General features: G+C 38.6%; 1 protein-coding gene and 1 pseudogene across 2 annotated transcripts in view; one reads left to right on the plus strand and one right to left on the minus strand.

Moving 5' to 3' along the window:
* Window positions 1-25,358, plus strand: part of KCNH1 (potassium voltage-gated channel subfamily H member 1) — a 543,998-nt gene that overhangs the window by 101,938 nt on the left and 416,702 nt on the right. The window lies entirely within an intron of this gene.
* On the minus strand, window positions 9,805-10,574 carry LOC138177559 (OCIA domain-containing protein 1 pseudogene; annotated as a pseudogene).

A 25,358-nucleotide genomic window follows, 5' to 3' on the forward strand; every position in this document is an offset into this window, starting at 1 on the left:
AATATGGAAACATGTTTTGCATGATTGCACATGTATATCCTATATCAGATTGCTTACTGTCTCAGGGAGGGAGGAGGAAAGGAATGGAGGGAGAGAATTTGGAATTCAGAATAAAAAAAAAAGAATTAATTGCTTTTACATGCATTTGGAAAAAATATAATTTTAAACAAAAGAAACATGGTATGTTCAAAGTGTTATGCTATCAGATTCAAAGACAAAAAGAAAAATTATTCCTTTCCTCTCAGCTTATACAGGGGCATTCAAAATTTTTGCAAATAAAGTAAGATAGTTTGAGGAAGGAAAAAAAAAAACCCTATATTCACAATAGGGGCTCAGAAAAGGCTCCTGTGATAAGTGGCACTTGAATTGAGCCTCTAAAGAATCTAAGGGCTAATAAGAGGCAGAAGTGAGGAGGGAGTGCATTCCAGGCATGGGCCTTAGAACCTAGATATAGAATGAAAAACTTAGAGAACATCAATTAAGTCAGTTTGGCAGGAATGTAGATTGTCTGAAGGAGGGAAATGCAAATGAAATTTGGAATGGGAACTTGGAAAGGCCAAGCTGAGGAGTTTCTATTTTCTCTTAGCAGCAATAGGGTGCCATTTGAGCAAGGGAATGATACATTCAGAACTGTGCTTTAGGAAAATTAGTTGGACAGCTGCATGGAAAAATGGGTTAGGGAGAGGAGCGACTGGAAGCCAGGTGTTCTAGTAGGAGACTATTGAAACAGTCCAGGTGAAATGTGATGAAGGCTTCAATTGGGGTGGTTTCTGTGCAAATGGAGAAAAAGAGACAGATGTAAAATATGTTGTGGAGGCAGAATTGACAAGACATGGCAACTGATTAGACATGGGAAATGAAGGCAAAGGAAGATTTTTAAACTTGGGAGGTTAAGGAAGGATGGTGGTACCATTAACCAAACTAGGAAGGTTTACAGGAACATTAAACTTTAGGGAGAAGGCATAGTACATTTTTAGCCCCTCTCTGTTAGCCCCCCACCTTGTGTATGTATCAAGTTCCCCCTTTTGCTGTTTCTCAAACATAACACTCTATTTCATGACTCACAGTCTTTTCACTGACCGTCCCTGTGCCTTGAATACTATCCCTCCTCACTTCTACCTCTTGGCTTCCCTGGCTTCTCTCAAGATTCAGCTCAACTCCCACCTTCTGCAAGAGACCTTTCCTGATCCCCCAACTCCCATGGTCAGCTCCTTCAGTCTGTGCTGACTTTCCATTTATAGTGCAAATGTCTTATATTATTTTTTGCCTGTTGTCTTCCTATTAGAATGTGAACTCCTGAATGTGTTTTTGCCTTTCTTTGAATCTCCAGTATTTGGCCTAAGTGCCTGGCATATACTAAACACTTAATAAATGCTTATTGAGTGATTAACTGACATGGGTATGTTTAGTCAGTAGTCAACAAGTTATTATTAAGCTCTTGCTCTGTGCTAGACAGAGAATGTTTCATTAGGAAGTATAGCCAGTAAATTTGACTTCTAAATTTTTGAAATGGTGAACACTTAGTGAATATTACTAAATCATAAAGGCCATATTTTTTTTATCCAATGAACTAAAGAAACCAAAAAAGATAGATTGCTTTAAAAAAAATAACTATACTTAAAATATATATAGAAACTTTGTAAAGGATGACTTTTAACCAGCCTTTCATCTTATCTCTCAAATAGAAAACAACCTTTTTTAGCCTTATTTTTTGACTTAAAAGTATTTTCCTCACTTGATCCTGGGCTCCTTTGCAAAGGAGAGTCAGTAGTGGAATTTAAGAATTGGTGACCAAAAGTTCATCCATACAAAATTTAAAATTTTAATTTTTTTCTTCTACTTTGATTCTGCCAGTCAGAGCCCGAAGGCTATATACTATGGTCTGAGCACAGAAAAGAAAGTAGCCAGAGAAGTTGAAGGCAAATAGAAATGTCTAGTTGATTTTTCCCATCCAGAATATACTGAAATGTATAGGGGAGCCTATTGAAGGGAAGGAAGAAGAATGAACCTCAGACTTTTTGACCTTGATAGGAATTGGGCTTCTTCAAGCAGAAGCACTACCAGAGAATGCATGGCAGTGCCATAGAGTCCAGAAGAGGAGCATAGGGGTGCCAGAGGGATTGTCATTGCCTCTACCCCCATCTTATTTTTTCACCAGGCACTAGAGGAAGTAACAGAAAAAAATGAGTGGAAAATAGAGTATGAAAACAGGAGCAGCACTCTCTCCTCTCCTGGTTCTTTGCTTATCCTCAACCATAGGATAGGTGGTAGCACATCAGGGTACCCCAAGGCAAAATTGTCAGACAGTCTTTAAACTTCATGAGAGCTGGGGTTTCATCTTGTCAAAACCTGCTTCACAACACTCAGTAAGCACATAGGTGTTTTTGTTTACTTGAACTGAAAACTTACAAATTGTACGTCTATGGACAAATCGCTTTTCCTCTCTTAAACTGAGTTTCCTTATCTGTAAAGTAGAGATGATAATATTTTCTGTGTATTCCTTATGGGACTGCTGTCAGGAAAGCACTTTGGAATTTAAGTACAATATAATTATAATTATTATTTTTTGTTTTCATTGGTAGAAAAGCAATCATCAGAGGAGGGACTTTCCTGTGAAGAAATATCCTCTCCCATTTCAGTCCATTCATCATTCTGCAATTTATTAATTTTTGGGAATTACCAGTGTCACATGGTTAGCATGTGCCAGGGGTAAGACTTGAACTCAGGTTGCTTTGGCCCCGTACCTGGCCCTTATGAGGTTGCTACTCCTCTGGTGTGGAAATGTAAGGCTTTATGACTGTGGTGTCAATAATCTTTGTACAGGAAGGAAAGCACATTTCCCACAGAACACTGTCAACCCAGCAGTCTTCTATTTCCAATGCACCTCTCTTGACATAGCCCAAAGTTGAAAGCAGGAACTACTCTCTATTTTAATCATAGCAAGCAAGACAATTTCCAAACCATGGAACAGCATAGTTGCTCATTGGCAAGTGCATTTCAGGGTACCGTGATTGCCACTTACTTCCTTTATTGAATGTTGTCAAGGCAAATCTCACGCAGGCAGTGGCAGGAGTACACATGACAGCACTCTTTTATCTTATTTTGTTGCTTTCTTTTAGAGCTGGAATTGGATTGAATTTTCTTTGTTTCTCCTCTAGAATGTAGATGGGGCTACCCAGCTGAATATTCCATATTAGTTTAAACAGAAATGTTGAATCAAGGTGCTATTATGAAAATCTCCCCAGAATTTAGTGCAAAATGATGTTCCCAGTTCCTCAATAAAAATTAACATGAAAATCTGTCATCTTATGGTGACTAAACAGGCAGAATTTCTGGATCCTTGTTAAATCACTTGGAAACTTCTTTCCTATGGTCAATCAATCCATAAGCAATTAGTGTTGTTCAGTCATTATAGTTGTATCCAACTCGTGTCCAACTCTTTTTGATGTCATTTGGGATTTTCTTGGCAAAGATACTGGACTGATTTACCATTTCCTTCTTCAGCTCATTTTAAGATGAGAAAACTGAGGCAAACAGGGTTAAGTGACTTGCCCAGGGTCACACAAGCTAGTGTCTGAGATGGGATTTGAACTGAGGGAGAAGGGTCTTCTTGTACTACCTAGCATCTCCCTTCTGAACAAGGGAAAAAGTTAAACAATGGCAAAGACATGAAAGATAGAGTTCAGTTGTGTGTGGAAAAGTAAGGAAGCTGGTATGACTGAAATGTAGAAAGTGGAGGAGAGTAACATGCAAGAAGACTGGAATATGAAGGGGCACAGGTCATGAAGAGCTTTAAATGTGAAACATCAGAATAGCAGCACATCAAATTTATTTAGTGGCAGTAATGATATAGTGGGAAGAAAACACATGGGACTGTGAGGAAGAAGATCTGACTTCAAATTTTGACTGTCATTTATTCAAAGGATTAATGTGAAATTAATTAATTCACCTAATTATAAGGAGCTAGAGGGAACAATGGATTGAGTGTGGGGCATGGTGTCAGGAAGACCTGAGTTCAAATCCTGCCTCAGACAATTATTAGCTATGTGAACCTACCTGGACAAGGAGTTTAACCTCAGTTTCTTTATCTATAAAATGGGAATAATGGTAGCACCTCCCAGGGCTGCTGTGAGAATAAATGAAATAATACATGTAAAATATTTTATGAACTTTAGAATAATGCTAGCTGTTATTTATTATTATAATCGGCACTTGTTTTTATTATTATTACTTATCTAGACCTTTTTTTTCTTGTCTGTAAAATGCAGGAGTTGGACTTGATACTGTCTATAGTTATCTTCTATCATTTGTAAAATATTTTCTCCTTATGTGATTATAAAGGGAGTACAAGTCTCATTATCCCTAGTTCAAATGTTGATTCTGCACCAGGATTTGAACCCAGATTTTCTGTTAAGTCCAGTGCTTTTTCTGTTATGCCATTGTAGTAGGACTATGGTTGTCTATTAATTAAAACAGGGATTAGTTTTCTCTAAAAAGCTACAAAGTGATCCTAGTACCTGACTGTCCCCAGCTTCCTAGTTACCAAAGGTTATTCAAAGTCCCATCCATTTGTAGTCACGTCCCCTTAGACTTGGTGGATTTCTTTTATTTTATTTTTTCTTTTTGGAGGGCAATTGGGGTTGGGGTTAAGTGACTTGCCCAAAGTCACATGGTGTAAGTGTCTGAGGCCAGATTTGAACTCAGATACTCCTGACTCCAGGGCCAGTGCTCTATTCACTGTGCCACCTAGCCGCCCCTACTTGGTGGATTCCTGAAAATCAAGTGAGTCACCATAACCTTTATTACATGCTGCCCTGATGACTAGAAGATTGTCCTTATGGAGATAAGGGGAAGTGGGGGTGGGTGTCACATAGAAAGAAGCTTAATGTACTGTATTCTTGTTGCATATCCTTGCCATATTAAGGCAAAGTTAACCTCCTTTTGTTAACTATTCAATTTTTTGGAAGGTACCCCATTTTGTTCTAACATCAAGCCCTCTCCAAAAATCATGCTACCCTTGACATTTGGGCAAGTCACTGTCTCTCTTTCTGTTCTTGGTGAAATCACATCTATCAATAGAAAGCACTCCTCTTTTATCAGAATTACTTCTTTTTGAATCATTAGAATTTCATTTTTGAGAACATCTCATTTCTCTTGGTCCAATATCCTCTATAGAATTTTAGGCCATTATATTTCACTATATCTATCCTTTTTCTGAAGGATATTAGATTTGGAGAAAATGAGTTTAAATGGAAGGTCATTATGCATGGCTTTCCTCTTCTTCTCTAACATAAATTCAACATTGGCATGGTCACTGCCACCATAGTTTCCTCATTACTATATGAACAACCAGGTCCTCCCCATTGGTCAGAACCAGGATCAGAATAGTTGGTTTGTTGGTTGTTGTCCTTGGTTCTTGAAAGAGGGCCAAAATGACATCACTATGTTGGAATCAAGGTACAATTTGTCCAATTGTGAATGAGAAGACCAGTATAGCATGGAAGGCTCTATCACAAGTTGGACACAAATAGTCCACATGCATATTTGGAGTGGAGATGTCTCTTGATTTACACACTTCACATTTCTTCTGAGCTACTGCAATTCTGTAGAGCACAGCATCTTCTTTGATGTGGGCACGCCATGCTGGGTGGTGCTATGCCAGAGTTCTTCAGGGAGACCTTGAGAATGTCATTGTATTGCTTCTTCTGATACTTGTCATTCCATTTTTAAATGATATTATCATTAATGTAAGCAAAAAATTTATCAACTTGTCTCCTTTTGTTATGTAGAGATGTCTGGGTGGTTGGCCTATCGTTACTGTCATATCATGTCTTTGTTCCAATGTAGTGATTTATTTCTGGAACTCTAGTCTAATTCTTCCTTCTGTTGAGATGGTCCAGGTGATTTCTTCTGTATACCCTTTACAATAGGACTTTGTTTTTCCCTTTCATTGATCTTCACCCAAATGCTATCAATTCTTCTTTCTCTCCTCTTTGGTTCCTGGATTTCATCACATCAAATTATCTTTCTAATGTAATCCTTCTGTTAGATGCTCCCTCTTGGCATCAAAAACCTAGCTGTACTTTGAAGACTTCTCACATATTCACCTCATTGCACCACTCAGCAGAAACTTGAGGTCTTTAAGTATCTGACACTCCTCCAAAGGCAACAATTAATTTCTCTTATGAGCACTCAGGCTTGCTTTAAAATACAGTTTACTCACATAGTAATGGAATAAGATATGAGTCCATAGACAGTAAAGTGACGTCCCTCCATCCTGGTGTAATTCTTTCTCTCAGAGACTATTTAAAGTATCGCTGATGGGGGCCCAGCTAGCCAGCAAGGGGTTTGCTCCTCTGCCATTATGCTATGCATCTCATTGCTCTTTTAATGCCAACCACCATCTTCTCGGTACTCTACCACTCCACTGCTGGTGTCCTCCATTTCCAGCAGAATCCATGAGTGTTTTTTACTTTTGTTTTGATTCAGTTTTCTTCTCTACACAATTCTCCTCCCACAGATGTTGTAGGTTACCGTCTACCTTGTGTATACATTTTAAAACAGCTTGACCATTGAGCAATTATTCTAGACCCTCAATTGTTAATGTTCCACCTTCTTTTCCACCTTTGGGGCACTGAGTGCCTCTGGTTTATTTAAATGAAAGGTCAAATAAATCCTTTCATTCATCTGAAGAGCTCTCTATCTGGTACTTAGAACAGTCTGTGTCTCTTCGCAACATTTCATCTGACAGGCTGTTTCTTCTTAATTTGATTTTTATTGGCTTTTCTTACACAAATGTTCTTTTTCTGTCCTTTTAAGAGACCCAGATGTCCCCATTTAAAAGGGACATTTCCAAAAAAATTAATAAAGAGGACATTACCATATAGTAACATTCTTCTCACATTTGCTAAATCCCCAGATCCCACAGTCCCACCCAAAATAGAGAGGGTCTTTTTAAATAGCTGTTGGAATGTCTCTTTGTTGAATGTCTCAAGCAGGCCTCAGTTTGCCCTCTCGGCTAGATCCTGGTAACTATATCCCTACCGTCTCCATCCCTCAATGCTCAATCCTGTCTGCAGTTTTCACTGAACAATTTGGGCCCAAGAAAGTAATTTTATTTCTTTCAATTTCTCTTCCTATCTTCTTTGGGAGCAGCTGGGCTGGGTTATACAAATGACCCCCAGCTTTCCCCAGAGATCTCCAAAAAGGAAGGGCATTGGAAGATGTCTTAGTAAGGCAGTACATCTCTTGATTGTCTGGTTGATAAATAGATCCTTTGGCATCCTTCAGAAGGTGGTCACCAAACACTATCACTTATTTCTTCTCACTCTGACCGTTACTAAATGGTATTTTTAAAGGTGACACTTGTGAATCCACGTCATCATTCTTTGGAATTTAAAAAGTAGCACCATCATGACAGTGTCAAGCACTAAGTCACATTTATGAAATGCTTATCATGTTCCAGGCCCTATGCTAAGGTCTAGGGATACAAAGAAAGGGAAAAAGTAGTCATGCCTCAGGGAGCAAACAGTTGAATGGGGGAGACAATGTGCAAATAACTATAATAATGTGCAAATAAACAAGATACATTTAGAAGAAATTGTTTTGGGGGGAATTCAGAAGCAAGACACTAAGAATAAAGGAGGACTGGAAAAGGTTTCTTGTAAAAGCTGAGACTTAAAAGGATGCCAGGAAAGCCATGAGGCAGAGATGAGAACATTCTTGTGGGGGATAGCCAATGAAAATATTTGGTTTCAAAAGGAAATAGAGTATCATGTTTGAGGAAGAGCAAAGAGACAAATACCATGGGATTAAAGAGTACATGGAAGGGAGTAAGGTATAAGAGTTTGGAAAGATATCAAGGGACTGGCTTAAAAAAGGCTAAAAAGAGGCTTTTATATTTGAACCTGGAGGTAATAGGGAGCCGTTGGAGTTTTTTGAATAGAGGGGTGAAATGATCAGACTTGTTCTTTAGGAAGATGAATTTGACAGCTGAGTGGAGGATGAATTGGAATTGGGAGAAAGTTGAGACAGTGAGACCAACCAACAGATGATTTCAGTAGTCCAGGCATTAGGAGATAAGGACATGACCAGGTTGGTGACAGTGTCAGAGGAAAGAGAATATAAATGAGTTTTATGCAGGTAGAAACAGCAAGACTTGACTACTGATTGGATATGGGGGTAGGTGAGAGATACTGAGAAGTTTAGGATGACACCTAAGTCATGAACCTGGATGACTGAAAGGATGGTGTTACCCCTGACAGCAACAGGAAAATTGGAAAGAGAGATTTTTGGGAACATAATGAGCTCATTTTTGGACATAGTAAATTGAAAATGTCCATGGGACATGCAGTTTGAGATATCTACAAGGCAGTTGGAGATATAAGAATGGAGACCAGCAGAGAAGTTACTGTTGGATAAGTAACTTTGAGTATCATTTGCATAGAGATGGTAATTGAATCCCTGGGAGCTGCCGAGATCAAATGAAATAGTATAGAGAGAGAAGAGACAAGGGTCCAGGACAGAGCCTTGGGGCCCTCCTCTATTAGCGGACACAGCATGAATGAAGATCCAGGAAAAGAGAGGAGGAACAGCCAGAAGGTGGAGAGAGTAGTGTCATGAAACCTTAGAGAGAAGAGAGTATCAGGAAGAAGAGGGTTATTGATAGTGTTGGAAGCTTCAGAGAGGTCAAGAAGGATGAGAATTTTAAAAAGTTTATTAGATTAGGAGATGGTTAGTAACTTTGGAGAGAGGATTCTCAGTTGAAAGATGAGGTTGGAAGCCAGACTACACCCACCTTGTACTGCCTGGCTTAAAGGAAGAGACTTAAATGTCTATAACAGCTCCAAAGCTTCAGTGATCTTTCTCTTCCTACTCTCTCTCACATTCTCCCACTCTCCCACCTGCTAAAATAGGACAGGGTTCCCCTGTCTTTTCATCTCTCTCTTTTTTCTCCTTGAAGCTTCTCTATTCTTTCAAGTAGGCTTTATTTTTCCTTGTAACATAAAGAGTAGTGAGACCTTCTTCCAGCTCTTTAACCTCTGTAGGAGGGGAGAACAACTGTCATTTGTGCAGACATAACTGTTACTTAGTATTGCTTAGAAACAAAGCATAGCATACTCAGCAGGTCACCTAAAAATGCCTCAGACTAGTTGGAATCAAGATTCTCAGTCCTTTATTTTTTATAGTTTTCAATTTTAATTGACAGGATATACATGAAGTCAAGACAAATCTTTTAGTGGAAAATAGGCAGATTTTTCACGTGGGGCTTGACCACATGTGCACAAACACACAGATTGCACTTAATCTGTCTATGCCTACTCTGGTGCATCAGTCTTTTGATGCTACTTTAACTTTAAAAGAGCAGTTTAATCAATCTTTGTAAACAATTTCATAAACTCTATAAAATATAGTTCAATGTCTTCATTCATTTAGTTTCCCAAGCAGTATATACTGATACAATATATTAGCTTTAAAAGACATAATTTTAAAGTTTTTTTGGTCTTTTTGGAGGGGGAAAGGCAGGGCAAATGGGATTAAATGACTTGTCCAAGGTCACACAGCTAGGAAGTGTGTCAAGTGTGTGAGGCCAGATTTGAACTCAGGTCCTCCTGACTTAGTGAATTATTCACTGCCTCACCTAGTTGCCCCTAAAAGCCACAATTTTAAACCTGTTAAACCATGCCACTACAACCCAGGTTTCTTCTTTTGAGTATGCTTGTGGAGACTGTCCTAGCACTTGCAGGCAGAAACTTATGACCACCTAAAAGATGAAATTATTTTTAGTAAACTCAAAACAAACTCTTAAGTAGACAGCTCAGTTTTTCCCACATCCCAAGTATCTCTATATTGATTTACTTTCCCTTCTTTTTTGGTATTCTTTTCTCCATAGACTTGAGAGGGGTGTCACCTTTTTGTGACAAGCTTACTTCATTTTTTTTTTGTTTTTATTCCTTAATCCTTCATATGCAACAACTTTTCTCTGGATTTTCTTCCACAATTTTATCAGGTCCTTGGGCAATAAAATTAGTAATTCCAGTAGGAGTTGGTTCATTCATGGAAGATTGAAGAAGCTTGGTTTATAAGAAGGAAAGGGATCTCTTGTGTACTTTTTTCAGCTGTGGGGGATGTTCTAAAAGATAAATGTGCAGACATATTTGACTCAAATTCTGGTTTTGATGAAAACTATCTAGGTGATGGAAGTCAATGTCCCTGTACCAGACACAGACCTTCTCCAGGAAGGAAATTTTCAAACTGTTTAAATTTCTCTTGGCATATTTTCACGTAGGAAATTTTTTCTAGCAAAGTATCCCAATACACAAGCAAATACACGTTTAGGGATAGAACCATACTTGGGATGACTGGAAAGAATTCCTTTAGTAATTAGTCCCAGAGTAACCAACACAACAACAACACACTTGTTGCAGAAAAGGGCCCAGATCTGTATCAGAAGCTCTCTTGATTACATTCAGTGAAGACTCCTCTTCTGTTGAAATCTAATCCTTTCCTATGTTAGGGAGTGGTGGTGAGATTTCCATATTCTGCTCTGTCCCCCAGTTGGTCTTTCCTTTCATCTTTCCTGTGAGTTGGAAAAACCCAAATTCAGAAGTTCCAGAATGACACAAACTGATTCTATTTCCTTGGGGAAAGAGCTTCAAGGAGAAAAAAAAAACCTTGAACCTCTTGGCACCCTTGAACCAAAGAGTAGGTATGGACTTTGCATTAGTAGAGAGGGTTTCAGCTTCAATACAGGAACCAGGGCTGAACCCTGGGCCACCTCTCGGTGCCCTAGGACTAGAGATGCATACCGGATGATGAATGAATAGGGGTGGAAAGAGGTCTCAGCTTTCTTGATCCTGGAGACGGGGAAGCAGAATGCTAAACTTTGGGTTCCCTTTCAGGTCTCCTCCTCTCCTTGGGTCAGGAAGGCCCTTCATCTACCACCTTGATTCTCAGTCCTTTAGAACAGGTATCATAATTAACTCATACAGTTGTGAGAAAGACCTATCTTTCACCTTTACATGCTATATATATATATATATATATATATATGTGAAAGAAAATTAAAACCCAGAGATGTTTAATGGCTCACCTACCTGTCACTTAAGAACTCCTCAATGGAAGAGCTAGAACTAGAAATTATGTCTCCTGACTGCTAGTCCAATGCTCTTTCCTAAACAAGGTATTTTTTCCCTTTCTGATTTTTGTCTAGTTGCCTCAGAAGTAGGTCTTTGGGAAATTGGTGTGAATTTAACTCTTGGCATCTTCTTTCCATGACCCTCCTGCTCAGTGGTATTGTCTTTCTTCCCCTGGACAAATTCCCATTTCTATAACCTTATATTCTAGCCTCTGCTTTGAAAGCAAAATGAGCAATGGAACAATTTGGGGATAATTATGTCTTTTCTTTTTTGTTTTGGTGTGTGTGTTTGTGTGTGTGTGTGTGTGTGTGTGTATGCAGGCATACATGTGTGTATGCAGAAGGTTTTTCCTGAATTGTCAGAATGATTTTCCATTTTTCTTCGCAAATGTGGCTTTAGCAACTTGAGCATAGATATCAGGAAAGAGAATTGAGGTTCAGATTATATTATTTTTCACACTGGAAAGGCATCCGTGTCTATCCCCTGAATCATTTTTGTTTGGGAATCTTTTTTCTGGCAGTGGTGGGGATGTGAAAAAAGGATGAAAGCAGCTTAATGACCAATTTCTCTACAATCACTTGGATTAAGTGTAGAGTCACTCCCACTGGGTCATTAAGAAGGCCAAAGCACCAACTTGCCCCTTTATTCGTCATGATGATTTTCATCATGTAACTATGATGTGAAGAGGAGATGACTCATTTGTCATCTTCTGTGACTCACACCATGGATCACAGAACTGCTGGCATCAAATGTAGTCCTTGAAGAAATGCAGCCTTTGGTGTTCAGCTCTGTTTATTTACCAGTCTTAGCACAACTTTATTCATTTTTGTGCCTTGTAGAAAAAGAAATCTGTAAGGTATGCTGAGTATTTCTCACCCTTGGTTTCATTTGCCTCAATTGTCTAATCTCCCAGCATACCTCTGCCACCCTAGATCCTCTTAGATAGGTTAATGGTAGAACATAGTTATGTTTTGTTGTATGTATATATATATATATATATATATATATATATATATACACACACACACACATATAATCTATTTTTATATAAAGCTTAGAAATAAAATTGTGCTATGTGTGTGTGTGTATATATATATACATATATATACTTAAATTTATTCTTTCTCTCTGTTTTTATCTCTTTAACAATATGATCTCTCTCTCTTTCCCCTCTCATTTTCCCCTCTCCTTTCTTTTCTCTCTCCCTCTGTTGGAAGAGACTTCAAAGACTGTCTAGTTGAATCTATAACTGACCAAGAATTCCTATAAAACCTCACCAACAAATAACCATCTAGCCTTTATTTGAAGATTTCTTGTGACTGGGTGGGGGTGAAGTGGGGAGGAGATTCTTGATACAAGATTGTGGAGGGCCTTAAAAGCTGCTCTGATGAATTTTTATTTTTTTCCTAACAGCATTAGGGAGTCAATGGAGATTTTTAAATAGGGAACTGGACATGACGAGACCTGTGCCTTAGAAAGATTATTTTGGTATATGGAGAATAGATGGGAGATGTGAAAAACTGGAGGAAAGGACCCCAATTAGGAAGCTATTGCAATAGTCTAAAAGAAAGGTGAAGAGTGCCCAAACTAGGATTTTAGCATTGTGACCAGAGAGAAGGGTTGAATGTGAGAGATTTGGTGAAGTGGGGATATGCAGGACTTTGCAACTGACTGGATAAGAGAGTAAGGAAGAGAAATGAGTCAAGTATGACTCCAAGTTTATAAACTCGGTGACTGGGAAGATGGTTGTGTTTCAACAGTAATAGGGAAATTTAGAAGAGACGAGGGTTTGTGGAAGAAGATGATTCTATTTTGGAGATAACTAAATTTTAGTTACCAGTGGTATATTGAAGAAGAGATATCCAGGAAGCAGAGAGTGATGTGAGACTAAAGTTTAGGAGACACTTTAGGGTTAGATCTATGGATTGGGAATTTTCTGCTTAGTGATTGAATTTATGGGAATTGATGAGAGTTGACATTGCAATAAATGCTTATTGATTGATGGATGAATGGATGGGTTGATCCACTAGTGAATATACTTTGCTCACCTTTGTGAGACCCAGTTTTGAGTCCATCTTAATATATTATCATTTAACCCTTCTCTCTCTATTTGTCTCACCATTTCTCTTGAGGGGAGCTTGCTCGATTGATACTGTCAGCCCGCTACTAAGAAACTTCTTTGTCTCCCTATTGCACATAGGACAATGTGCACACTTCTCTGTTGGATACTCTTCAGTGAGGAAGCACTTCCTGCATGTTTTACCCTCTCAGTTTTGTATACATTATGTATAACATAACAGACTTAGAAGCACCTCTTGGTGTTTCTGTTTATGCCAGGTGGCAAAAAGGAACAAAAGTGATGGAACTCATGACTTTGTCTTGTTTTAGTGATCTTTTAAGATTAAAAAGTTCGCTTGATACTTTGAAGGATATCTGGATTGAATGTCTTAATGTGTTTATTTGTATATGTGTGTGTGTGTTTGTGTGTGAAGTGGAGATATGCAGGACTTTGCAACTGACTGGATAAGAAAGTAAGGAAGAGAAATGAGTCAAGTATGACTCCAAGTTTATAAATTCGGTGACTTGAGAAGATGGTTGTGTTTCAACAGTAATAGGGAAATTTGGAAGAGATGGGGGTTTGTGGAAGAAGATGATTCTATTTTGGACATAATTAAATTTTAGTTACCAGTGGTATATTGAAGAAGAGATGAGCAGGAAGCAGAGAGGTCTATTTGTATTTATGTAGAAACTCGAGTATACTCGATATTGACTTACTAGTTATTAGAACTCCTTAGTAATTTCAAGCCTGTTCTGTGATCATGGAATCTGAGCAGAGGAAGTGACTTGGTCTTACTCTAGTGGCTTTCAACCTTTTTCACATAGTCAATTAATCAATAAGCATTTATTAAGTGCTTACTGTATGTTGAGCATGGTTCTTAGCTTTGGGATTAGGAAGACCAAAGAGAAACAAGCCCTGTCCTCAAATGGGGAGACTGTATAGATAGAGATTTGATATAGATTTGATAGATATCTGTATATATATAAATACATATTCCTGTTTACATATATGTACATATATAGATACACATGGATATATAGAAAGATATGTGTATGTATTATATCTACATATGCATAAATGTATCTATATATATACATTTATAAATAAATAAAACATATAAAACAAAAAAACCCAAAACAGATAAGTTTCTTTGGAGGGTAAGGGACTAGTCCTTGGGGGAATGAGGAAAGACCTCCAACAGAAGGTGTACTATTGAACTGAGTTTTGAAGAAAACCAGAGATTTCAGCTTTTGTTATTGTTGTTCAGTCATTTCAATTGTGTCTGACTCTTTGTGACCTCATTTGCTATTTTCTTGGCAAAGATACTGTAGTGGTTTGCCATTTCCTTCTCAAGTTGAAGGTTAAGTGCCTTGACCAGAGATACACAGCTAGAATGTTTCTGAGACCGGATTTGAGCTCATGAAGATAAGTCTTCCTAACTCTAGGTCCAGTGCTCTATCCATTGTACCACCTAGCTGCCCTAGAGATTTCAAGAGTGTAGAATTGGTAACTTGTGCAAAGGCACAGAGATGGAAGATAGGATATTGTGTTAGAGGAATAGAAAGCAGGACCAAGATGACTAGACTATGGAGTATGTGGAGTAAGAGTAATGGTCAGAGAAGTTGGAAGGGGTCATGTTGTGAAGAGCTTTAACTGCCAAATGGAGGCGTTTGTATTTGATCCAAAGGCTAACAGAGAGGCAGTAGAGTTTATTGAGCACATAAGAGAAAGGAGGTGACATGGTTTGATCTGAAATTTAGAAAAAAAATCACTTTGGGATCTTTAGTGAGGACAGATTAGAGAAGGAAGAAACTTGTAATAGTGACACATGTGATGGTATATGTCAAAATATTTCATGGACTTCCACATGATAGTAGGTATATTTTAATATCTAGTGACTGAGAAAACAAAAGATAACACAAAGCTACTGTGAATTCAGTAATGCTTTTAAGTGGATTTGTTTTATTAATCAAATGAAATCACATTCACCTGAAAAATAGCAGTGCACTTGTAAGGCATTTTTTTTACTCATTCTACAAAAGGTATTTGCTTATTTATTATACTGAGTCACGCTGCATGTTTTATTGGAGCTAAAGAAAGATCAAAGTGACAATGTGTAGTGTACATATAGATTCACGGGCCTCTTGAAGTAATTGCAGGATTGTAAGTCCCAGGAGTCCTTGGCTCACAAGTTAAGAAACATTGATTTAGGCTATAAAAGATCTTTCTAGTGGGCATTCAATATGGTGGAAGGGATGATATAGTGGAAAGAACAGTAGATTCAGGCTCCAAGGTTCAGGTCCAAGGAATATCTTTACTAGCTATGTGGCTAGACACATCTGTTAACTTCTCTTGGGTCTTGGTTTCCTCATGTTTAAGATAGAAAGAATGATGCTTGCCCTGCCTCCTCCTCCTCCTCCTCCTCTGTTCTAGGCACTGTGCTAACCCCTTTATTATTATCTCATTTGATTCTCACAAGAGTCCTGAGAGGTAGGTTCTGCTATTGTTCAAATTTTACAGATGAAGAAACTGAGGCAAATAGAAGTTAAGTGACTTGCGCAGGGTCACGCAGCTAAGTGTTTGAGGCCAGATTTAAACTCAGGTCTTCCTAATTCCTAGCTTAACACTTTATCCACTGTGCCATCTAGCTGCCTGTCTTAGAGATCTTTGTGAGGATAATGTCAAATAACTATAACTCGTAAAGCATTATGTAAATGTCAGCTCTTACAGAGTACATCTTCCTAGTGACCAGATATTCATATCTATCAAATACAACTTCTTTTATTTTTTTGGTAGTCTGAACCTGTGGCTTCATAGATTCATTAATTTAGGGAACTCCTGGGGATAAAAACTCCCTCCTTTAATGTAACTTGACATCTTATCTAGAAATACAGTATTAGGGAGTTAATTGGGACACTGAGAAATTAAGTGACATGTTTGTGATCTCTTAGGCCAGTCTTCTGTCTAGTATATATACACAATAACATATTCTTGCTCCCTTTTTTCTCCACATACTCCAAGATTATCTTTCCCACTTCAGTTTGCATGTACCATTACCTGATATGTCCTTACTTTCACACATTTTCATGTTATAATTTCTGACCACACTGATGACCATTGACTGCTTCCTGTTGACTGCCTCCAAGAGGGACACATTGGTCCAGTCAGTCCAAATCACTTTGTTGAATGGGTTACTTATCAAAACTTTTTTAAGATATAAGAATTCATTCACTGTTAATGAGATTCACTAAAATTAATTCCAGGAAAATTTGGTTTTGTTGTCCTTGGAAGACAGTCCCCTGGTGGGGCATTCATGACCTTTGTCATATTCAAGTTATGTACATTTTACGGTACTTTTTACTTTTAAGACACCAAGACCCTACTAATTGGGACTTTTAAATGATACAGACAACCTAAGCTAAAGATTGCCTCTGCAGTATCTATTCAGTTCAATGCTACTGATGAGGGATGGAATCCCAGTAGGTTCAGCAGGAACCCTGATCTTATCCAAGACCAGGAAACCTGCAATGGCATCTGGAAGGAATTCAGCTCAGCCTTGCCTGGAGTTAGAGTTGAGAAAGTTTATTTTTTACGCCTTTACAGCGGGGAAGAGTCCTTAGGGGACCTGCGGGTGAGAGGGGTACATACTTTTACCTTTAAAGGGTAGGGCTGCCATTGTCAGGGCTGACCTGACGGGAGGGGCCTCAGTGCATAGATAAAGGTTAGAGCTGACCAAGAGGAACTTGTGACTTTAGTGCATAGATAGTTTAGATGAGATTTGGGCCAGGCCGGAGGAGACATGTGGGATTAAGTAAGAACAAAGGAGTCACGGGTGTTGCCTAGGCCTAGTTCAGATAGGGGGAAGGGGCAGAGCCCAAGGCGGAAAGGGATTTCACAGATTATAATTTTACAATACAAATTGCAGTTACAACTGGGCAGACTGATTTTACAAATTGGTTCCACAAATTGACCTAGACCCCAGGCACCCCATCACTATGAATGTACTAAGTGGACAGTGGATTTCTCATTTGTCCCTTTATATCCTCATTTATAGCGTGTTTGTACCTAGTTGTTTATGTTTTGTCTTTCAATTAGTTCCATGAACTCCTTGAGAGCTTGTCTTTTTTTGTGTATCCTTAGTGCTTAACACAATACCCAGTCCCTGACACATAGTAGGCCCTTCATAAGTGCTTATTGACTGTGGCAAACTTAGGGGTGGACATGGCTGAGGGTCACACAGAATGGACAGACACAGGTTTCAATCTACAGAAGACATGAGGTCACAGATCCACCATGGTATTATTACAAGGTGCTGTACTGGAGGCTGAGTTAGAAGAAGAAAAAAAATTCTTACCTTTATAGGATCATAAAGGTTAGACCTAAGAAGTCATCTAGTCCTTCATTTTATAGCTGAGGAACCCGAAACCCAGAGATGTTAAGTGATTGATTCATGCTGGTAGTGAGTGAATAGCAGAGGTGGAATTCCAATAGAGGTCATACTGTGAGTCAAGTACTGAAATCTGTGAGAGAATAGGAAGAATGAAGTGACCCTGGAGACTGGTGCATGATGTCATTAAGTTCCAGGGCTATCTACTGTATTATTCCAAAGGAAGAGAGAGGTGTTGATTGAAGAATGTAGAAGGAAGGTCTGGTTGTGGTAGTAGGCAGCAAGAATTATATAGGGTCTTTCTTTTGATCTGAGGTGTTAGGCAACATGAGAGAAAGAATACCTAGTCATAGAAAAGATGACTGGGGAGAAAACGTCTTCTAGAAGAAGTCCAACTTTCTTGACTCCAAGATGGAAAGAATATGAGACATAGTGGTTTAGGATAGAGAGAAAGGTGTTAATAATTTAATAGAGGGAGCATACAGGAAGGAAACTGGGGAGGGGCAGGGCTGAGCTGACAGGATGAGAGTGCTGGGGAGTGGTAGCAGGATTTTGCTCCTCAGCATAAACAGACTGTGAATCCCAGAGATTGCAAGAGGAGGAGGTAATTTGTTAGTTGGAGGATAGGGGTGTTGACCAGGGTTCCCTTCTACCAAAGATCCTGTGATGAGGAAGAGTGGTATAAGTCTGTTCTCTCTCCAGACACCAGGGAAAAGGGGTTCAGCCAGTTGGGAGGTTGGCTCAGCTATCCAGGCTGATAAATACTGAGGAATCTGAATGAATTTATACTAGGACCCAGATTTGCATCTTCCTGAAATGGCAGTGGATGACCTTTATGTGGAATACGAATTCATGCTTGTTGTCTGAGGTCCTTGAGCAGGTCCTGATAGATATAGAAGGTTGAGGTATTACTCTTTTAATAGTTTACATTTAAGGCTTGCAAAGCACTTTACATATAAAATCTCATCTGATTCTCACAACAGTCTTATGAAGCAGTTCCTATTTTTATTCCTGTTTTTCAGATGAAGAAACTGATGCTCAAGGTTAGAGATTTAATGAGCTTAAACAGCTAGTAAGTGTCTGAGGCAAGATCTAAACTTAGGTCTTTTTGAATCCAAGTGTAATGAATGCTCTGTCTACCTTGTTCTGGTGAAAAGGATTATGACAGGGGCAGCTAGGTGGCACAGTGAATAGAGCCCCTGCCCTAGAGTGCGGAGGACCTGAGTTCAAATCCGACCTCAGACAGTTAACACAAAAACTAGCCATGTGACCTAGGGCAAGTCATTTAATCCCAATTGCCCTCCAAAAAGCAAAAACAAAAAAAAAAAAGAAAGAAAGAAAAGGATTAAGACAGCATGCTAAAATGCCCTCTAGGTCTCTTTTAGGCTATATATTAAAAAAAAAATAATTTTAGACCTTTAGTCTGAAGTCCTTTATTCTTTTTTGAATGAGAAACTCTATCAATCTTTAACTACCATTAATTAAAAAAAACAATACGTCTGTACTGAAATCTTTTTATATCATTCTTCAGTGATTAACCAGTTTCTAATCTCCTAGCTCCCTCACTCTTAACTCATGAAGGATTCTCCTGTGAAGTGATTAGGACAGTGATTAGACCAAGAGAAGGAAGAAGTCTTTGATTAAGTCAAAGAATAGAAGTATCTCTTGAATTCATCTTTGACCAAGTAGAAAGGAGAATCTTTGGTGGGACTGGTGAGAGATTGAATGGTTTTAGGAAAATGATTCTCTGTAACTGAGATTCAGAAGGTTTTTATTTCACGGCTTCCTTTGGCAGTCTAGTGGAACCTATAAAATAAAATACATGGGATTACAAAAGAAACCAGTTATATTCAATTAATTCAATCAACAATTATTAAACACCTACTGTGTACCAGACACTGTGCTAAAGATAGGAAGACAGTCCCTGCTATCAGGGAGTTTACAATCTAATGTTAGAAGACAATATACAAAAGGAAGCTGAAAAGTGGAAACTGGGGTTATACTAGGCAGTACCCAGTGTGGAAAAATGTTTGGTGGAATCCAAGCCAATCAGAGCTCCTGTTGGAAAGTGGAGAATTACCTGGGATATATTGAAATAAATTAATCAAAATATTTTTAAAAACAAGTTCACAGAACCCAGATTTAGAACATTTGCTCTATAAATGTATACCTGCATTTTAAGTTACCATAGTTCTGTAACTATTACCAACCATTGGAACCCTTACTTAATCCTGACTGTAGAATTTTATCCTTGTTTGAGAATGTTATAAATTGTATTGAAAATTGTGATATATATGTATATATGACACATACATACATATACACACACAAAACATGTGTGTATAGATATATAATGTATATATACATTGCATAGTGCATATATATTCAGAATTGTTTTAAGACTTGTGCTGAAGAGATTTTCAAAGGCATGAAGAAATTCAACCCATTTTTAGATTCCTTTCTCTAAGCAAAAGTGCTAAAATTTACTTTAATTAACAAAATTATTTCTAGAAGACTTGTGCCTACAATGTAGAATACAGAATTTTTTCCTTGGGGTGGAGTATATGGTACCTTCCCTGGCAAGGCCTGGGTTTGAAGTTCTACTTCCCTGGCCCCAGTGATGATGAAGGGAGAAATAGATATTAACCAAAGGGTCTACCTGCCAAGTGAAGGCCCCATCTATGGGGATATTCTGTAGTTATAGAGGACTGAGATATTGTTTTCTCATATAGTAATGGTGGGCACAGGTGAGAGCAAAGACCGCCTTCATGCATAGCCATCTACTGCTACCCATTTTTCCACTGGGAAGACATTCAAAGGCAATGGGGAGCAGAGTTGCTATTGTTTTCCTATTGTTAGGTGACAGAGTAGGTAGTCCCACCATGCATAGCAAATATATATGGTATACATGATCCCCAAAATCAGTCCCTGAGATGTATAGAGGTTGGGTCATTCACCCTTTTTGTTCTAGAAGAAAGTAGCTGTTTTACTTCTATGAAGAAAGGGATTGCTAGTGTTAAAAATATGGCAAGATACATGTTTAAGGAACATGAAAACAGTTTTTACAGGGCTTTGGCACTCTAACCATATTTCAGCAAAGCTGCTAAATTACACATTGTAATAGTTATCATTCATTGGATTTGGCTGCCACTTTATAGTTTGAAAACATTGCTGGGATAGTGGGGAAAAGGCATTAGCTGTGGAGCACCTGGGTTCAAATGCTGCTTGTCCTGTGTACTACCTGTATGCTCTTGGGTGAATGGCTCCAGCTCTCTCCTCCTGAGTTGCATTATCTGTGATCAGAATACTTAGAAGTTCCCAAACTTGCCACCTCCTTTTCAAAAAAATTATTCATCACCCCCTGGGGTTAGGTTAAGGTTAACCCTTAATTTTATTCAACACCTCCCCAAATTGCACCTGAGGCTACTTCCACCCCTCCCCCTGCATTGTTCCAGTGCCCCCCAGGGGGGTATTATCACCCACTTTGGGAACCTGTGGACTAGGTGGTCTCCAAGGCCTTTTGTGGTGCAAGTTCTATGATTTCATTATCTCACTTATCTTCCTGCACCTATTATAAAAGGTCTAACAGATACCTCTTGGTAATGCTCTGTGGTCATTCAGTTTAATTTATTGTAGGTCCTTAAAAAGAGTAAAATTCTGTGTCATGAATAAGATTCTGTAATTTAATTATTAATAGTCACCTAGTTAGGGTCAGTGGGGTGGCATAATAGCTAGAACTCTGGGCTTGAAGTCAGGAACACATGAGTTCAAATCAGACAACTCTGTGCAACTCTGGACAAGTCACTTAAACCTCTGCTTGCCTCAGTTTCCTCTTATGGAAAAATGGGGAAAATAATAGCACCTACCTTCCAGAGTTGTTGTGAGGATTGAAATGAGATGATATTTGTAAAGTGATTTGCAAACCTTAAGGCTCTATATAAGTGCTAACTATTATTATTCTTGTCATTCTTGTTATTTTTAGTCTCAGCTCATGAAAACTTAAAATACCATGGCTTGGAAGCCAGGTAGGGCTCCAAACTATGGACTTGGAAAAGCACTGATGTTAGACCTTTCACAGTGGCACAAACACAGTTTGATTATGTCCTGGACTAGATAGGTATTCTCCTTATGGTGATTTTCTGAAGTTAGAAATGAATTTAAAAAAATCAATCTTTTAGCTTATTGCCACTAAAATCTTCTTTCACTAGAAAGCAAATTGGCTTGCCAGTCCTTTCAGTGACTTTTAAAAAAGCAAAGGATTTATATATTCTTTTCCCTTAGTAAGTAAATAAGTCTTTTTGCTTACAATTTTTGGAGAACTAAAATCATTAAAGAGATGGAAAGATCTATATATGAGAAAAGACTAAAAATATTAAGTCTCCTTGATTTAGAAAGATGGGGGTTGATTGAAATGTGATTGAAGTCAATAAAAGGCATGTTCTCCAAATACCATATTACTAGAAGTAGGTGGAAATGCCTGAAATCTTGAAGGAGATTATTTAGGACAACTTAAGAAAAACACACACACACACAATTATTTCATGGGCAGTGATTATGGAATTCCTTATAAGATAAAAACATATGTAGTTCTAAAAAGGGAAGAATCAGAGATTTTAAAACTTTTGCCCTTTCAATTCTATGAAGATCTTATCCTGTCCTCTTATTTTGCTGATGAGAAAACTCAGGTTAGAAAAAGGAAGTAGTCACATAGCTTAGTAGATACAGGAACCAGGGCTTAATTCTTTGATAAATTCTTTGGCAATAGCTTTCTAAAGGGCCATTGAGGAGATTTTGGGCTGCTCAGGGGTCTATCTATGACTTCATAGAAGGAATGACTGATACTTTGTTAAAGATGTCTCCTGGTGCCTCTTGTCAGAGGTAGAAAGTGTGTTGGGGAGGAGGGCAGGACATTGGTTTGCTACTTTGATCAATATGATATTTCTCTCTCTCTCTCTTTGCTTTTTTTTTGGGGGGGGGGAAGTTATCGCAATTGGAGTTAGGTGACTTGCCCAAGGTCACATAGCTAGAAATTGTTAAGTGTCTGAAGCTGGATTTGAACTTAGGTCCTCCAACTTCCCCCTAATATGACATTTCTGATGTGTGTGTGTGTGTGTGTGTGTATTTTTAAAGCTTTTATAAAGGGATATTAACTGAGGAAGCATAGCAAAGATAGAAGTACAAATACACCCCTTTGAAAAGTAACACATTCTCTCTTCTATATCTAAATAACGGGGAAGAGTGGGCTCCAACTTTTAGTGGTTGATACAATCATTTCCTCCCACTATGTAAGGCAGAGCTGATGAGTGGCTCCCTTGCTTTCAGGGCACAGGGTCTTAGTGGCCTTGATGATTCACCACCTTGCTGAGTAAAACAGGTCAGTCCTTAGCACAGTGCTGGCTCTTTGCTGCCTTTAACTGCAGGGGTACTAACTGACGCTACTGTGCCCTCTATTTGCTGGACCTCTGGTGGCTCTTCTGATGCTGGTAAGGCTAATCCATTAGGTCTCCTATACTCCTTCATCCAAGAGTAGGAAAGAGTGAAATGCAAAAAAGAGAGAAAAATAACAGCACCATCTGTTCATGGCTTCATGTTCATGGTTTATGTAAGAAGAAAACTTTTTTTTTTTTTAAAGTTCTCACTTATTAGTCCATTGAATCATGGGACTATGGAAACATCTTATGTAGTGGGTGACCTATTTCTTTTTCTACATTTAAAGAAGCCTCTTTTGCTAAGGTAATGACTAGTGACACAGAGATTCCCATCAGAAATGGTGATGTCTTTGTCATCAACATCAACAACAAATTAGAGAGTCAGTAGTACATCATGGTAGAGGGCTGACCTTGGAGAGCAGAACCTCAGTTCAGGTTCTGTTTCTGACATATATTGGGGGTATTTAGGGAGAACTGGCACCTCTAGTGTGAGGGCTTGCTTGAGCCCTTTTCAGGGCTGCTCATTAACCTTGGGTGTCTACCTGTTTTTTCACCTTTGACTGTGAGAAACTATTGCATGTACAGTGGTCACTCCCAAGTAACCATCTCAGCAGATGGGTTAAATCAGATTGAGGATAACTGACTGACCTCAAACCTATCAGTGAGTTAGGAGGATGTTTACCTCAAGCATGTGAAAACCTCCCCCAGGAGAATGGCCAGGTGAGAACAATTTGTTCCTGTGGCATGAAGGTGGTTGAAGCAGGTGCTATGCAAGGCTTAGAGCTTGGGAAGACATTGAAGAAACCAAGGCCATCCATCACTAGTCTTCTTGACTTTTGTCGTGCCATTGGATTCCAATGATTCTGGAAGAGAGAGTGAGGCTGAGGACTTTGTGCAACTTGGCCTCACTTAAATCCAGTTCATGTACAAAGTTAAGAAGTCAAGTCAAGGTATCACTCCATGATGTTATCGATCCTTTTTGAAAATGCAGGAACAACTGAAACTGTGACTGATCATGTGGGCAAATAATTAATTTAACCTGCTCCAGGCAATCCTCTAATATTATAAGTCATTTTATGTTATTTATTAATATTATAAGTTACCCATCAGCATTCATGGAGGATGTTTCTTCTTTGGGAGTTCCTCCATTTATATGATGGAATAGCAGGGCTGGAAAAAATTAATTTAAAAACCCTTACTTTTCTACAAGACTTTAATATTTTCAAACTCCTTTTTTATAGCATTGTAAGATAGTTAGTTCCATTTTGTAGGTGAGAAAACTGAGGCTCTGAGAAGTTAGGGAACTTCCCAGTGAGTACACAACTTGTATGTGTCGTAGGTGGAAGTTGAACCCTGGTCCCCTGAATTCAGGTCCAATACTGTTTTCACTGCAACACACTGCCTCTGTGGGTAGGGTAACCTTTTTGAAACTTTGGAGAATTCTCTCTGGCACTGGGCATCCAATTCATTTTGTTACGGTGTTCAAATGCACCTAAGTTTTGGTATTTTCCATATACAGATTATTCGTGACAAGATTTAAAATCTAGTCTTAATTTCTCTGGTTTCTAACAGTCAGTAGGGCTGCCTCCCCCCACCATCTGTCTGTCTGTATTTGTTTGGGAAGGCCAACTAATTTAGAAATTATTCTAAGTAAAGCATGATCGAGCATATAAACCTACTACCCAAACATAATGCATTCCAAAGATAAATAGCTATATTTTTAGATTATCTACTGTTTTGTATAGTCTCTGCCCTGCACCCACTCCATATTCAAAAACTGACTGTGCTAGTCCCCTGGAAAGGAAGATGATGTTCCTGAATATGTTAGTCCCTGAATATATGATAATCTGAAACCTGCCTTTAGAGTACATTACTTTTATGTACTTTGTTCTCCTTCCCTTTGGATAGAATTTGGAAAATTCTTCCTCGAAGGAGAGTTGTGTGAACCTAGACAAATCACTTTAACTCTGGGTCTTAGTTTGTTGTTGTTTAGTCATTTTTCAGTCATGCCCAACTCTTTGTGACCCTATTTGGGGTTTTCTTGGCAAAGATACTGGAGTGGTTCTCTGTTTCCTTCTCTAGCTCATTTTATGGGTGAGGAAACTGAGGCAAACAAGGTGAAGTGACTTCCCCAGGGTCACACAGCTAGGAAGCGTCTGAAGCTACATTTGAACTCAGGAAGATGAGTCTTTTTGACTTCAGACCTGGTGATCTATCCATTGAGCCATCTCTCTGCCCTTGGGTCTTAATTTACTCATCTATCAAATGACAGTTTGAGTTAAATGATCTATCAAGTTACTTGCAGTCCCAGATCTATTGTTCTATGATGTATGGTTTTACAGATG

The sequence above is a fragment of the Petaurus breviceps genome, unplaced genomic scaffold (genome assembly GCF_028583685.1).
Source record: "Petaurus breviceps papuanus isolate PSGF00001 unplaced genomic scaffold, PetGlider_PUasm1.0 90434, whole genome shotgun sequence".
Classification (NCBI taxonomy): domain Eukaryota; kingdom Metazoa; phylum Chordata; class Mammalia; order Diprotodontia; family Petauridae; genus Petaurus; species Petaurus breviceps.